This window comes from Calliphora vicina, chromosome 5, assembly GCF_958450345.1.
Source record: "Calliphora vicina chromosome 5, idCalVici1.1, whole genome shotgun sequence".
Classification (NCBI taxonomy): Eukaryota; Metazoa; Arthropoda; class Insecta; order Diptera; family Calliphoridae; genus Calliphora; species Calliphora vicina.
Window position 1 is genome coordinate 74,768,838 of NC_088784.1, and position 13,299 is coordinate 74,782,136.

The 13,299-nt window shown below is 27.9% G+C and overlaps 1 protein-coding gene across 2 annotated transcripts in view; it reads right to left on the minus strand.

Annotated features, from left to right (window-relative positions):
• Window positions 1-13,299, minus strand: part of LOC135960413 (protein qui-1) — a 342,666-nt gene that overhangs the window by 241,294 nt on the left and 88,073 nt on the right. The window contains exon 3 of one of the 2 annotated variants that reach the window (XM_065511702.1): window positions 8,352-8,462. The exons of the other annotated variant lie outside the window; for it this stretch is intronic. The gene's annotated coding sequence lies outside the window, so the exon portion shown is untranslated. The remainder of the gene's footprint in view (window positions 1-8,351; window positions 8,463-13,299) is intronic. 2 annotated transcript variants of the gene reach the window in all.

A 13,299-nucleotide genomic window follows, 5' to 3' on the forward strand; every position in this document is an offset into this window, starting at 1 on the left:
AAAAATAAGACGGCGGGTTAGTATATTACAGATTACACGCCCATCATTTTATTATCTTAAGAATCAGATTAATACAATGAAAAAGAAACCTACGGGGGAATCTTGGGGGAACACAAATAAAACTTTAAGTAAACATAATGAAGTTTCACAATTGAATTGTGTTTCATCAACATTTTCCCAACACTTGTAGCTTTTTGCACTTGTAAACTACAATTTCTACAATTACAAGTTCTTGTACATATATTGTGATATTAATTTTACAATTCTTATTTATTTTTTTACTCAAAATGCAAAAATATCATATAAAAACGCAATATAACATATTTCAATAATATTTCTTATATAAAAAATATTTTTTAACCCGAATTTTTTTTCATCAAAAAAAAATTAAAAAACCAAAAAATTTTTTTTAAAATTTAAAAAACAAAAATTTTTTTTAAAAAATTTAAAAAAATAAATTTTACGTAAAAAAATTTTAAATTTGTATTTTGAAGTTAGGTGGAGAAGAAAATTAGGTGGCATAACTTCTGTATATATGAAACCTATTTAATAGTAAACAAAATAAATAAATAAATAAATAGTTACTTTAATATAGAAAGCCCCTAATTCGTGTTTTTTATAAGCCCAGATTTTTGATTATTTCGATAAATGGTCCAATCATATATCATATTTAACAAAAAAAATTCGACTTAATATTAAAAATTTTGGATTTTGTGTTTATTTTAACTAATTTTTATTAAAAAATAGTTAAAAATCGAATTTTATTTAAATTTATCATTCACTTGTAACTTGTAAAAATTTTTCTGAGGGTCTCCGTCGACCCTAAACTTTTTTTCTACAATTCTACAAGTTTACAAGTGCAAATTTAGTTTAGTGAAACAAAACCACTTGTAGAAGTATGACTTGTAGACTTGTGACTTGTAAAATTCACTTGTAGCTACAAACTTGTAATTGTATTTTGATGAAACGCAATTATTCACAAGTTCACAATTTTACAGGCAAAAACACTTGTAATTGTGAACTTGTAGCTTAGTGAAATAGGCCCCTGGTTGTTTCCTTATATCTCAGCCATTTGTGGTCAGATTTTCTCGATTTTTTGATGTATGAATCATGTATGTAAGTTATTTGGAGGCTACGGAAAGTTCATTTCAACAAACATACGATAATATACACTTGCGACTAATGGTAATGGTATAAGAAATCCTGAAAAAATGTTTTATGATTTAACTCAGCAATGCACTATAGGTTAAATGACTACTTTTTCTGTGCAAAATTAATAATTACTACAAAATCATGGTATTCAAACCAAAACCTTAAAGAATTTCATAAGTAAGAAAAATTCTATTAAAAAAATGGAATTTAACCCACTAACGACCAAAAATTAACCCTTTTGCAATCATTAATGCAAACTTAATACATTAATTTATTTTAATTATACTAAAACTTTTAGTAATTGCTTAAATCTAATTCATTTTGTAAATTTAAATCAAAAAGGTCCTCTTAACTTTCATTAATATCATCGTCTTGGTGGGTATAGTGAATTACTTCAGGTGGAAGTGTGGAACTTTTCCACTTTTGTAAGCGCCTATATAAAAATGATGGGGAAATTAATGGATCTGAGGTACAGCTTAATATTAAATCGGAGCTTAAAAAATCTGTCTTCTCCGCTTCCATTACAGCGTCTTTTTGCATCTTTCAGCAATATGCAGTAAAATAGATTGCAACGAAACTTTGGTAAGAGTCTCATTGCTTTTATAATTTTTCTTTTAAAATTTCAATAATTTATATTCGTGAGGAATTTTCGGAAGTGGGTTATATGGGAGCTATGACCACTTATGGGTCGATCGTCATGAAATTAGGTCGTATGATTAATTTCTTTATGAGAGTTGAATTTTATGAGTATACCAACAATTTTAAGAGATTTATGCACGTTAAAGTGAGTTTCGGAAGCGGGAGCTATGACTAATTAAGGACCGATCACCATAAAATCAGGTGACTGAATTCCGTATATATAAAACTTATTTGGAGCAAAATTTGTGTAGATACCTATATAAATTAAACATTTATGACCGATACAGTGCAATTACGGGAGGACATTTGTATGGGGGTTAGGTGAAATAATGGATCGATTTGAGCCAGTTTCAATAGGCTTCGTCCTTGGGCTGAAAAAATTATATGTATCATATTAAGGTGGGCGTTAGACTAATATTCTTGGACATTACAAACATCTGCACAAACGCGTAATACCCTCCCCACTATGGTAGTGTAGGATATAAAAAATGCATTGTTTGCGTTATATGCTTCTCTACTTCATCTGAAAATATGTTAACTTCAATTTTTTCCACTACATGTTTGAAAACGACATAAAATTTTTCTTTTTTTGAATTTTCGTTAAGCCAAATTTCAAACAATAACCTAAAAAATATAGTATTATTCGAAAACGGCTAAAAACGGCTATTGAATGTAAACGAAAATTGGTTCATAACATTTCAATATATACATTTCTGTTTGCATTTAATCTGCCGAACTTTGCCGAAATTTTAAAAGCTTCCACGAAGTTACATTTTGAAAACAGTCGCAGCACATTTAAGGTTATGTTAAAAAAGTGGCTTTATTTCAGGCAAGTTAAACATTTTTATCACATTTTTTAACAAAAAACCTTACTTACTTACTTAATTTATTGTTCCCCATTTTCAATTTCTTCTTTATAACTCGCGAAATAATTTAAATATGCAATTGAAAGTTTGAAAGCAATACAGGTTTTTCAACAAAATTTATTAAGTGATTACAATGCAATGTCTTTGACTGCGTGCTGTCAAACGGAATTTAATATTTACCAAAAACAAAAAGCTGACTTAGTTAATTTGGAGTATTGGTTACAAAATGGCATTAAAAAAAGTGCAATATTTGCATTTGAAAAATTGGACTTTAGCACAGCTTTGGTAGTCGTTTAACCTATAGTGCAATGGTTATAACCAGGGAAACCGGAAATATGCTCTAAAAAAAGCGTTTTAAGCGCTTTAAATATGCAGTAAAAACTTTAAAATATGCTCTTAAAATTTAAAAAATATGCTCTTAAAAAACAAACTTTTACATAATTTTTAACCAAAAAATATACTTTTATTAAAAAAAATCAATACAATTCATTTCTAAATAGTAAATAGTAAAGTAACATAAAATAAACAAAAATAACATAAACTAATACAAGTATAACAAAAAATAAATGCAACATAAAAACAATAGGAATTTAAGTTATGAAAAGGCCTCGAGAGGTATGATATTTTGTATAAATATAAAGTCACTTCTTCAATTAAGGTCATTATTGCAATAAATTACAAAATATTGACTTAAATTTTCAAATAAAAATCGTTGTCTATTGGATCTGAAAACATTTGTATACATAGAAAATGTTCTTTCGACATCAATTGATTTTATAGGAGCAAATTTAAAAGACAATATTTCTTTAACACTTAGAACGGTTAAGTTTGAATTAGAACTAAAATTTGATATTTAGATGGCGCTATTATTAAAAAAGTGCTTATTTTAAATTAAAAAAAGCAATATATTTTTCAATTTTGAATTTTAAACAAAGGATGTAAAAACCTGTAACGCAACAGCGAAAAATAAGTAAGACAAAATTTGTTTTTGATAAAGTCAAAATATGCTATTAAACAGTAAAATATGCCCTAAAAACGCAAAATATGACATAAATATGCTCTTAAAACAAATATATGCAAAAAATGCATTTAAGGGTAAAATATGCAAAAATATGCACTAACAAATCGATGCCAAAATTCTTAAATAGTTCTGAAACGTGTAAATATCTTATTAATGTGCTCATTAGACTCACCAGAAAAAATATGCATTTGCATATTTTGGTTTCCCTGGTTATAACTAAAGTTAAGTAAAATTTTATTTAAAAGGACAAATTTTTTTATTAATCCGTCCTAATTTACATATATAAATATGAAAATAAATTAATATTTACAATATAACATTCTCCCCAAATAAGTAGTAAACAAAAGTTAAAAAATTTTGTTTAAATAAATCTATAGAAGAATTGTTTTAAAATAGTATATTCTGTGCACAAATGTTTGTTACATAAAATATAAATCTTTATTTAAATAAATACTAATACTATTTTTTTAAAAATAATAATAACTATTTACATAAACTATACATATTTATCCGTACGTTTTTTTTCAATATTGACTTAACTGTAATCCTTTTGAGCACTACATAGTTGGAAAATTTATTAAAAGTATTTCGTTTTAAATGAATTTTGAAATATTAATTTTTAAAAACTTTAACTTCTGGTAATAAATCTAATACTATAAAAGTACCTTATGACTTTATCCTGTTTGTTAAAAGTTTTAAAAATGTTGGCTTAAAATATAAACTAAAATTTTAACACATCGAAATATTTGTAGCAGATCTATAAAAGTTAATATGACGGGCATTAAAGCAAATATGTACTGTAATCTAGATTGTTTCAAAGATTTTCAAAATTTTTTAATTTTCCGTATTATTATTATTGAGTATACTTGATAAAGATTGATCAATATTACTCATACGTTGACATTTTTCATGGTTGAACAAAGTTTGCTATATTTGAATTTGGCATTTTTTTATTTTTTAGAAATCTGTAGTATGCGCATTATTATATGATAACTGAATTTAAATTGATGTACAGCTCATGTCTTTATTTATTTAACTATATTTTTATTAGTTCTCTGTTTATGCTTTAGTTTTGTTTGAGTTTAAAATGTGTTGAAAATCTTTTTTCTTTATTTTTTAGTGGTTTTGTGGCAATATTTTTTGTTAAATGTTTATTTGTATTTACGAACATTTTTTAGTTGGTTTGCATACAAAATCGCACATGCAGGTAAATTAGAAAGGCCCAACAAAAAAGTGTTTCATGTTCTTAACTAATAATGGGAGATAAATTTGTTTATAAAATTTGGAACCATCCTAATGTATACAGTAAATACTTTTTTTAACGTATATACATGTTTTTGTAGGGTTGTGTTGCTTGAGGTCATAAAAAATATAAAAAATACCTACGATGACTAAGGTGTTAAAAGTATATATTAAAAATTCTGAGTACTTAAAAATATATAAGAAATGGCAGCTGTATTTGGTTATTTTCTACACAATATGCTAAATAATTTGTTAGAAATTCTCTGTAAACAGGATATATAAAATTGCTATTTTGTAAATAATGTTTCCTGTTAGCTTTTAAGATTAAATAAGTAAATCTATAAAAGAGTAATGTTACTGAGTGACAAAAGGTAGAGACATTAAATTTGGACTAAAAAGGGATTTTTGGAAATGCAAAGGTTTAGTGGTCAAAAACGGGTAATTTCGGTACCCTTATATCTTCTAAACTAATACAAATACGAACAAAACTTAAATTGCATCATTATTTAATTAAAAAATTAGCTGACAGTTGCTTGGTACTTTTTCGACATTCAAATATTTTAGATGATAAAACGGGTAAAGTCTGTTTTTGGTACTTTTTTGCACACTTAGTGTATCTTTTAAACTAATAAACATAGAAACAAATTTCAAACCGTATTATTTACGTATTAAAAAGAACAAATAAAGTTTTGTACTTTTTGAAAATTCGAATAATTAAGGTGTAAAAATTTTATTTGTTTTTGATACTTTTTGCATAAAATGTTTTTCTTAAAATTGACATAGATTTCCATACTCAAATTTATTTAAATAAAGTTTGTATAATTTCAATAAAGACAAAAAAAGTACCAAAGAGAGCTACAGTCATACAAATTAAGTAACAGGGTGTTATAATCAGATGTACCGAATCTTGTACACCCACCATCAATATGTGACAATAAAATATGGTCAATTATGGATCGATCCTCACAAAAGTTGGTAGAAAAATTTAGATTTAGGCCCCAGAATATATATATTAATGTGGGTCTGCGACCAATATTTCTATATGTTACAAACGGAATAACAAATTCAAATCCATCTTTTTTGATTGTTGGTATAAAAATCAAATATCTTAAATAGTTAATAACGTTATAAATACTGAGATTTTGGGGAAAATAAGCTTAATAAGCCAAATGTTTCGTTTGGTACTTCTTCAAAATATGTATACAGATCTGAATCGTTAAAACTTGACGGGTGCGCAAGAGTGAAAAAGTTAATTTATAGTTTTTATTCCTAATATTTATATATGACTAAACTTCTTTACATAAAAATTAGCTGGTGTGCATCACAGTCAATTTAGAATCAAACATAGAAAGAACTGGTTGTACTTTTTCGTTCTTCTATTGGTACTTTTTGATTTTTATAATAATGTACATTATGTACAAGTGGTGGTACGCCAAAAATTTCGCCAAAATTAGTCATATCGCTAATGTACATAGAAACATGAAATAGAGCTTACATGATTCTGAGTGAGTGAGAATACAGAATGTACTTTTACTTTATTGTTTTTACAATATAAAACGGAAGATTAAATGGAAGTTTCGATATTTTTAGTTGACATCAAAAAACAGTTTGTGACCAAGAACTGAAGGCATTACTCCATGAAGATTGTTGTAAAACTCAACAACAGCTTGCAAAATTATTGGCAATTTCAAAACGCTTGCGAGGCTGGATTAATCCAAAAGCAGGGAAATTGGGTACGTACGCCAAGAGACCTTGAAATACGATTTTGCATGTCCGAAATTATGCTTAACACTAAAAATGAAAATCAGTTTTGAACCGAATCATTACTCGCATTGAAAAATGGAAGCCCGGCCAACCATCCAAGTCGACACCAAAGCCAAATATTCATGGCGAAAAGGTAATTATATTTCTATATATATTATGAGCTGTTGAAATCTGACCAGACCATCACAGAGAACCTGTAGCTATCACAACTGATTCGTTGGAATTGTGCATTGCCATGAAAAACGCCCAGAATATGCGGCCTGAAATGAAACCGTAATATTCCATCATGATTAAAAACTATTTGGAAATAAGTGGTCCTGAAGTTTTGCCTCACTCGGACAAGCCAAGGTCTGGGCTATAAACATTGTCCCATCCGACTACTATTTGTTTCAATAGATAAAAAACGATTTCTCTGGGATAGGTTTCACTGCAGAACAAAGTATCCGATATTTGCTAGATTCGTCCTTTGCCTCAAAAGATAAGCAGTTAATTTGACTCGGAATCCAAATGTTGCCAGAAATGGCCAAAACTGAATAAATGTATAATGTACAAATGTTTAAATATAAAAGCTAAACATTTAAACAAAAATCTAAAATTTTTAAGTCATTCACCCAATACAATTTATTGATGAATTTAGAAGTTTTATATTTACTAACATACATATAAAAACTTGTTTGTTATAAAAGCATTATTTTAATTAAAATATTTTTAAGAGAAAGATTTCAAAAATATTACTAATATGCACATAAACTTATATATATATATATATTAGAGCGACTCACTTCGTATTTAGAGAAAAAAAAGTGATCTTGTTATATTCCGTCACCACCTCAAAATAAACCTTGGTTTGTGTTATGGTGTTTCCCAAAATATTTTGATGCTAGTGAAAACCATTCATTTAAAAAAATAAAAAAAATATTTTCAGATTTTTCAACAAAGTATTTTGTTTTAACGGTCTAGCTCACGAAGGGTAATTAATAGACCCAAAATATTGTTACAAAGTTACATTAACGATTTAAATTTAACGGTCTGTAAAGGCTGTTTGAAACATGCAGCATATTTATAAACAATTTCAGTGCTCGAAACATCTACTTTGTAAGTATGGCAACACTAAATGTTGAAGCTACTAACATTAACATTGTAACTGCTAAAAGCTCTAGAAATAGAACATTTTAGTTTTGTCCGTTAAGCTAAATCATGAAGCTACTGGAAGGAAGATGGCGCTGTGTATAAATAGTGGCAGCGGTTGCAGTTGGTGTTTATTTTATGATAGACACTGTTAGAAGTTTTAAAGTGTGTAATATAAGTGTGTACATTAAAAGGAAAGTGACTGTTTAAAATCTTGCGTAAATTTGAATAAAGAGTTGTTACAATTTTAAACGATTAAATTGCATTTATTTACAATCAATAGTAACCGGGTTATTTACAGGAAATAAACCACCGTTTTTAAAAGGTAAAAACGTAATAATATTTTTGGAAACATCATAAAACAAGCCAAGTTTTATTTTGATTTTACGATTTTCTGTGAGCCAGTCTAATTTCTATAGTATGTTTGTACTATCTAATTGAGTTTTTATCTCTGATTGATTGTGGTTGAATTATTATGCATATATTGTAAATATCTTATTTTTTGTTGTTTATTTATTTAAAATTTTTAAAATTCTTACCTCAAATAATTCAACAATAAATTATTTAATTTACAAAAATGTCCAAAGATTTTCTATCAAAAAAAAATTGCATTTGATTTCCGAATATAGACATCTTTTACTGTGGTTAAGCTGTAAGAAAAAAAGAGAAAATATTATTAAATATAATGAAATTTAAATTGGGAATGTGCAACTAATCGATTAATCTAACATTTTTAATGATCAAACATTTTGAAACCACTTGGTTTAATCAGAAATGCGAGATCTTCTATTTCAAGGGCATACATATTGGACAGCCAGACGGAAGGACAGACAGGAGAATATCATTAAATTAACTCTGCAGTGAGTTAGACTAATATTTTTTGGAGTTAAAAACATCAGCACAATTGCATAATATAATTCGAACTAGGGTAGTGTAGGGTATAAACATGTAAATTCATATTATTTAATAACCCTTTGGTTTTCATTCTAGATTCTTGCTAAACCATAAAATCATCTAAGAAATGACTCCTTTAAGATTTAGTAAGTGAGCAAGGTCATCAGAATTTTCAAAATTTAAAAAATTATGCTCAACACAACATGTATTAATGGGAGCTAATGAAAAATCATAAAGAAATACTTAAAAAAGACAAGGTTTTGATATGCAAATATTTGCTGCGTAGTTTATATAAAATGCAAATAAAAACCTAATTAAATATTTGTAATATCCTGCTGATGATGGCCACGGTTCAATAACTCTATCAACAGCTTTATCTCTATAACCCCTCAAATAAAAACAAATTTCAATATAATACAAGTTAAGAGCACCATTAAATGTCAAATGTCAAGTCAATAATGTCTGATTGCCTTTGAAGATGTTCATCAATAAAACAAAAAGCAAAAATATAAAAAATTAAGTTCCTTCTTAACTTGGAATAACAACAAAAAAAGCCGTCTCTAATTTAGTCAGAAAATCAAGCAAAACTTCCCTATTGAACCTGCTAGAGTGAAGGTTGGTGGCTGGATTGTTATTCAGCGAAATAAAAAATTTGTCAACAGCGTAAAAATAAAATAAAAAATTCAAGAATTTAAATTGTTTTAACATTGCCAAGAATAATATAACAAATTCTAAAATTTTGTTTATCTTTTCCTTTTTTACTTTTGAAAAACTTAAGTAAATCAAAAAAAATCCTTAGTTTATAACAAAAATAAGCAGGCAGGGTGTTAAAGACACAGGAAAAAATAACTGACATTTGCTAGGGCAAGAAAAAAGTAAAGAGGAGTGATGAAACCATTTGTGTTAAACACGTTTTGTGTATTATTTACGCTTGTTTTAAAGAAAACTTAATTTGCATAATCCTGGCACATAAATAAAGTACAATTTTATTTTATTTTATCTGCTAGCACGACAATGGTTTTTTTGTCGTTTGTACTGATTGCACCAGACATATTTTATATTTCAGTTTTATTTTTTTCAACTCTCACTCCCCTGTACTTCACACGGATGCTGAAAATTTGCTGCTAAATTTTTCTTTCAAGTTTCTTGCTTTAACACTTCTTTCTCAACATTTCTACATTAGTTTATACATGAATAAAGTTTATTTTTTATGAAAATTTTAAATATTCCATCATTAAAAATTAAATGTTTAAATGTTTTATTTAAAAAGTTTAAATTACTTTAATGTTTAATGTTTCTTTTTTCAGTTTTGTAGAATTTTTTGTTGGGCTAAACTGGCCTCAGGTAAAAATTTATGCTTGATTTAAATTAAAATATTTTAATAACCAAAATTTGTTCCTTGTTAAACTTGTTGGTTTAAAAAGCCATTCGTTTTTTATTAACCAAATGACTAACTGGAGTTTGTACTGTTGCATAAAAAGATTTTCCAAAAAGCGTTTTAATTTACTTAAATATATTATGTAATTTTTGTATAATACGAATTCTTAATAATCCACCTATAAGCAGAAATAATATTTCCCTCTCGAATTTTGCAGAAGCACATGGAAAAAATGCAAAATTATGTATAAACGAATCGTAAAGGAGGACATAGGATTTCAGAAACTAAAATGTATGACGACAATGCACAGTGGTTTCCCTTATATGGACAAGCGGTCAAAAATCAATATCTCCAAAACTAAAAAAGCTAGGGTCTTCAAAATTTGTCGCCACATAGCATGTCCGAAGAACTTAAAGTTAAAGTTTGCAAATTTTTAAGAAAAAATATTAACAACTGTAGCCACAGTAGCCCTTTGATCTTTCAAGGGTTAATTGGCTTTTAGATTTGTCTTATGAATTTTTGAAATAAAGTATTTCAGTATGAAAAATCGTTTGTTTTAAACAATTTTTGTACATTTTTATTCCATTTTAGTTCATTAGAATTAAACACTGACAAAAAAATAAATTAAAAAGTTATACAAAGTTATATAATGCAATATGAGGTATTACTAAGTAATATAAGGTAGTAAGGTGAAATAATTCATTAATATATATCAAGTATTAATCAAATTTAAAACTCCTTGACTTAAACTACTTGTTTTCTTTGTTAGTAAGTTTAGCCTCCAGAAATAAATGGATCTGAACTTAAAACAGCCTATTTAAAAGCTCTGTATTTGTAGCATTGCGCAATATTTTTCGGGTATGTTGCAATCTAAACTTTTTTATTTCCTTATTTTTCGCTTCAGCTGCTTCCTCCGATAATTCACCTATTGACACTACTACATGCTTGTTTACCTCAGTTCCATGGATCAGATTTGTATGTACCGATGCAAAAATTAAACGGCGGGTTAGTATATTACTGATTACACGTCCATCCGCAAATTTCCGCAACTAACTTCAGCACTTTTATTATCTTATGAATCAGAATAATACAATGAAAAAGAAACCTACGGTGTAATCTTGGGGGAACACAACTAAACTTTGAGTAAACATAATGAAGTTTTACAAAAAAATAACAGAAAAATAGGTTAACTAAAACATTAATTTCGCAAGAATTACAACACAAGTTAGTTTTTATTATTTTCTAAAGATAAAATAAATACCTTTAACTTCAAAATCCATTGAAAATAATGTAATTTTGTAGACTACAGCAATTGCAAGACCATTTTGAAGTGCACTTTTGCTTTGAATTATTCTTCTAGCATTCAGCTGCGCTTTGCAAATGAATATTTGCTCATGCTTTTAATTTTATTTTTAAAAAGTCCCGTTAGATTTCCAGCAATAACCGGTATATCGTTTTATTTATTTTTGGCCTATGGTCGGAACCACTGTGCAATGTTAGAATACTATTCCAGATACAGGGTATCAAACCCAACCACCTCTTGTTATCAAAACTTTGTATAGCTTCAAAGTTCAAATTTTTTAACAGATGCGTGATTAATACCCAAAGTAAAACTGTTAATGATCTTAAAGCTGTTTAATTTTTATCTCATATTGAAGACAATAAATCGTAGATTTTAAAGTTTTGTTCTAGAAATTGGTTTTGCCTCAAAACAGGATATAGCTTAACAATCATTAAAAAATCAACGGAAATCGTCTTTGAACAAATAATATCTTCCATTTTCCGAAGCTTTTCGTTAAATATTGCACAATTAAAAACATATAAATGGTCTTCTAATAGGGACTTCCGAACTTTAACTGTTATTAGCGGCCATATTGTTGCAGCTACATCTTTCATTTATTTATTCAGTTTGTTTTGAAAAATCATCGCGGTTAGAAGATTCTGTCTACTTTTTTAAAAATATACATGGGGGATTGCATATCAAGTTAACCAACTTTTGAAATCGATGTTTTTCGAGATGCCCCAGGGTTAGCTCAATTGGATAGTAATTCAGACACAATTTTTCAACAAGATCGGTGGAGAACTCTATGAGTTAGAGGGGGTCAAAATATGACATTTTGGCCAAGCAAGTGTTTTTCTCATCCATGTAACTTAATACCTATTGTTCTTTTTCAATCTTTCGAAAAAAAAAATGTTGACATTTTTTTCCGCAATCAAAAACTTTTTTGACGTTTTTTTTCAAAATAGTCCCTTCTTTTTTTTCAAAACAAAACCTAGATATTTTCCATGTATACCTATTAGTTCGCTTAGTGGGATGCGAGTTGGATATCTATCAAAATAAATGTTTTGTAACTCAAGATATACAATTTTTTAATTTTTTGCAAAATCAAAAATTTTTATAATTTTTTTTTTTCAAAATGGACACTTTTTTATTTTTTTTATCAAAAGAATGCTTAGATATTTTTCATGAAGACCTGTTTCGTCGTTTAGTGAAATATCTATCAAAATATATTTTTTGTAACCCAAGATATAAAATTTTGAATTTTTTGCAAAATCTAATTTATTTTCAAAATAGGCCCTATTTTATTTTTGCTCAAAAGAAAGATCAGGTCATTCTTTTAAGAGGTTTTTGGTGGGATTAGAGTGGGATATATATCAAAATAACTATTTTGTAACTCAAGACATAAAATTTTTGATTTTTTTTCCAAAATCGATTTTTTTTCCCAAAATGGATACTTTTTATACCCTACACCACCATAGTGGGGAGGATATAAAGCGTTTGTGCAGATGTTTGTAACGCCCAAAAATATTAGTCTAATACCCATCTTAAAGTATACCGATAGACTAAGAGTCACTTTCTGAGTCGATTAAACGATGTCCGTCTGGCTGGCTGGCTGGCTGGCTGGCTGGCTGACTGACTGGTCGGCTGGCTGACTGTCCATGTAAACCTTGTGCGCAGAGTACAGGTCGCAATTTTGCAGATATTTCGATCAAATATGGTACATATTATTTTTTCGACTCAAGGACCAAGCCTATTGAAACTGGCTGAAATTGGTCCATTATTTCACCTAGACACCATACAAATGCCCTTCCGAAATTGGACTTTATGGGTCATAAATGTTTAATTTATATATGTATCTCCACAAATTCCTCTCCAAATAAGTTTTATATATACAAAATTCATGTCATTAAATTTTGTTACGATCGGTTCATAA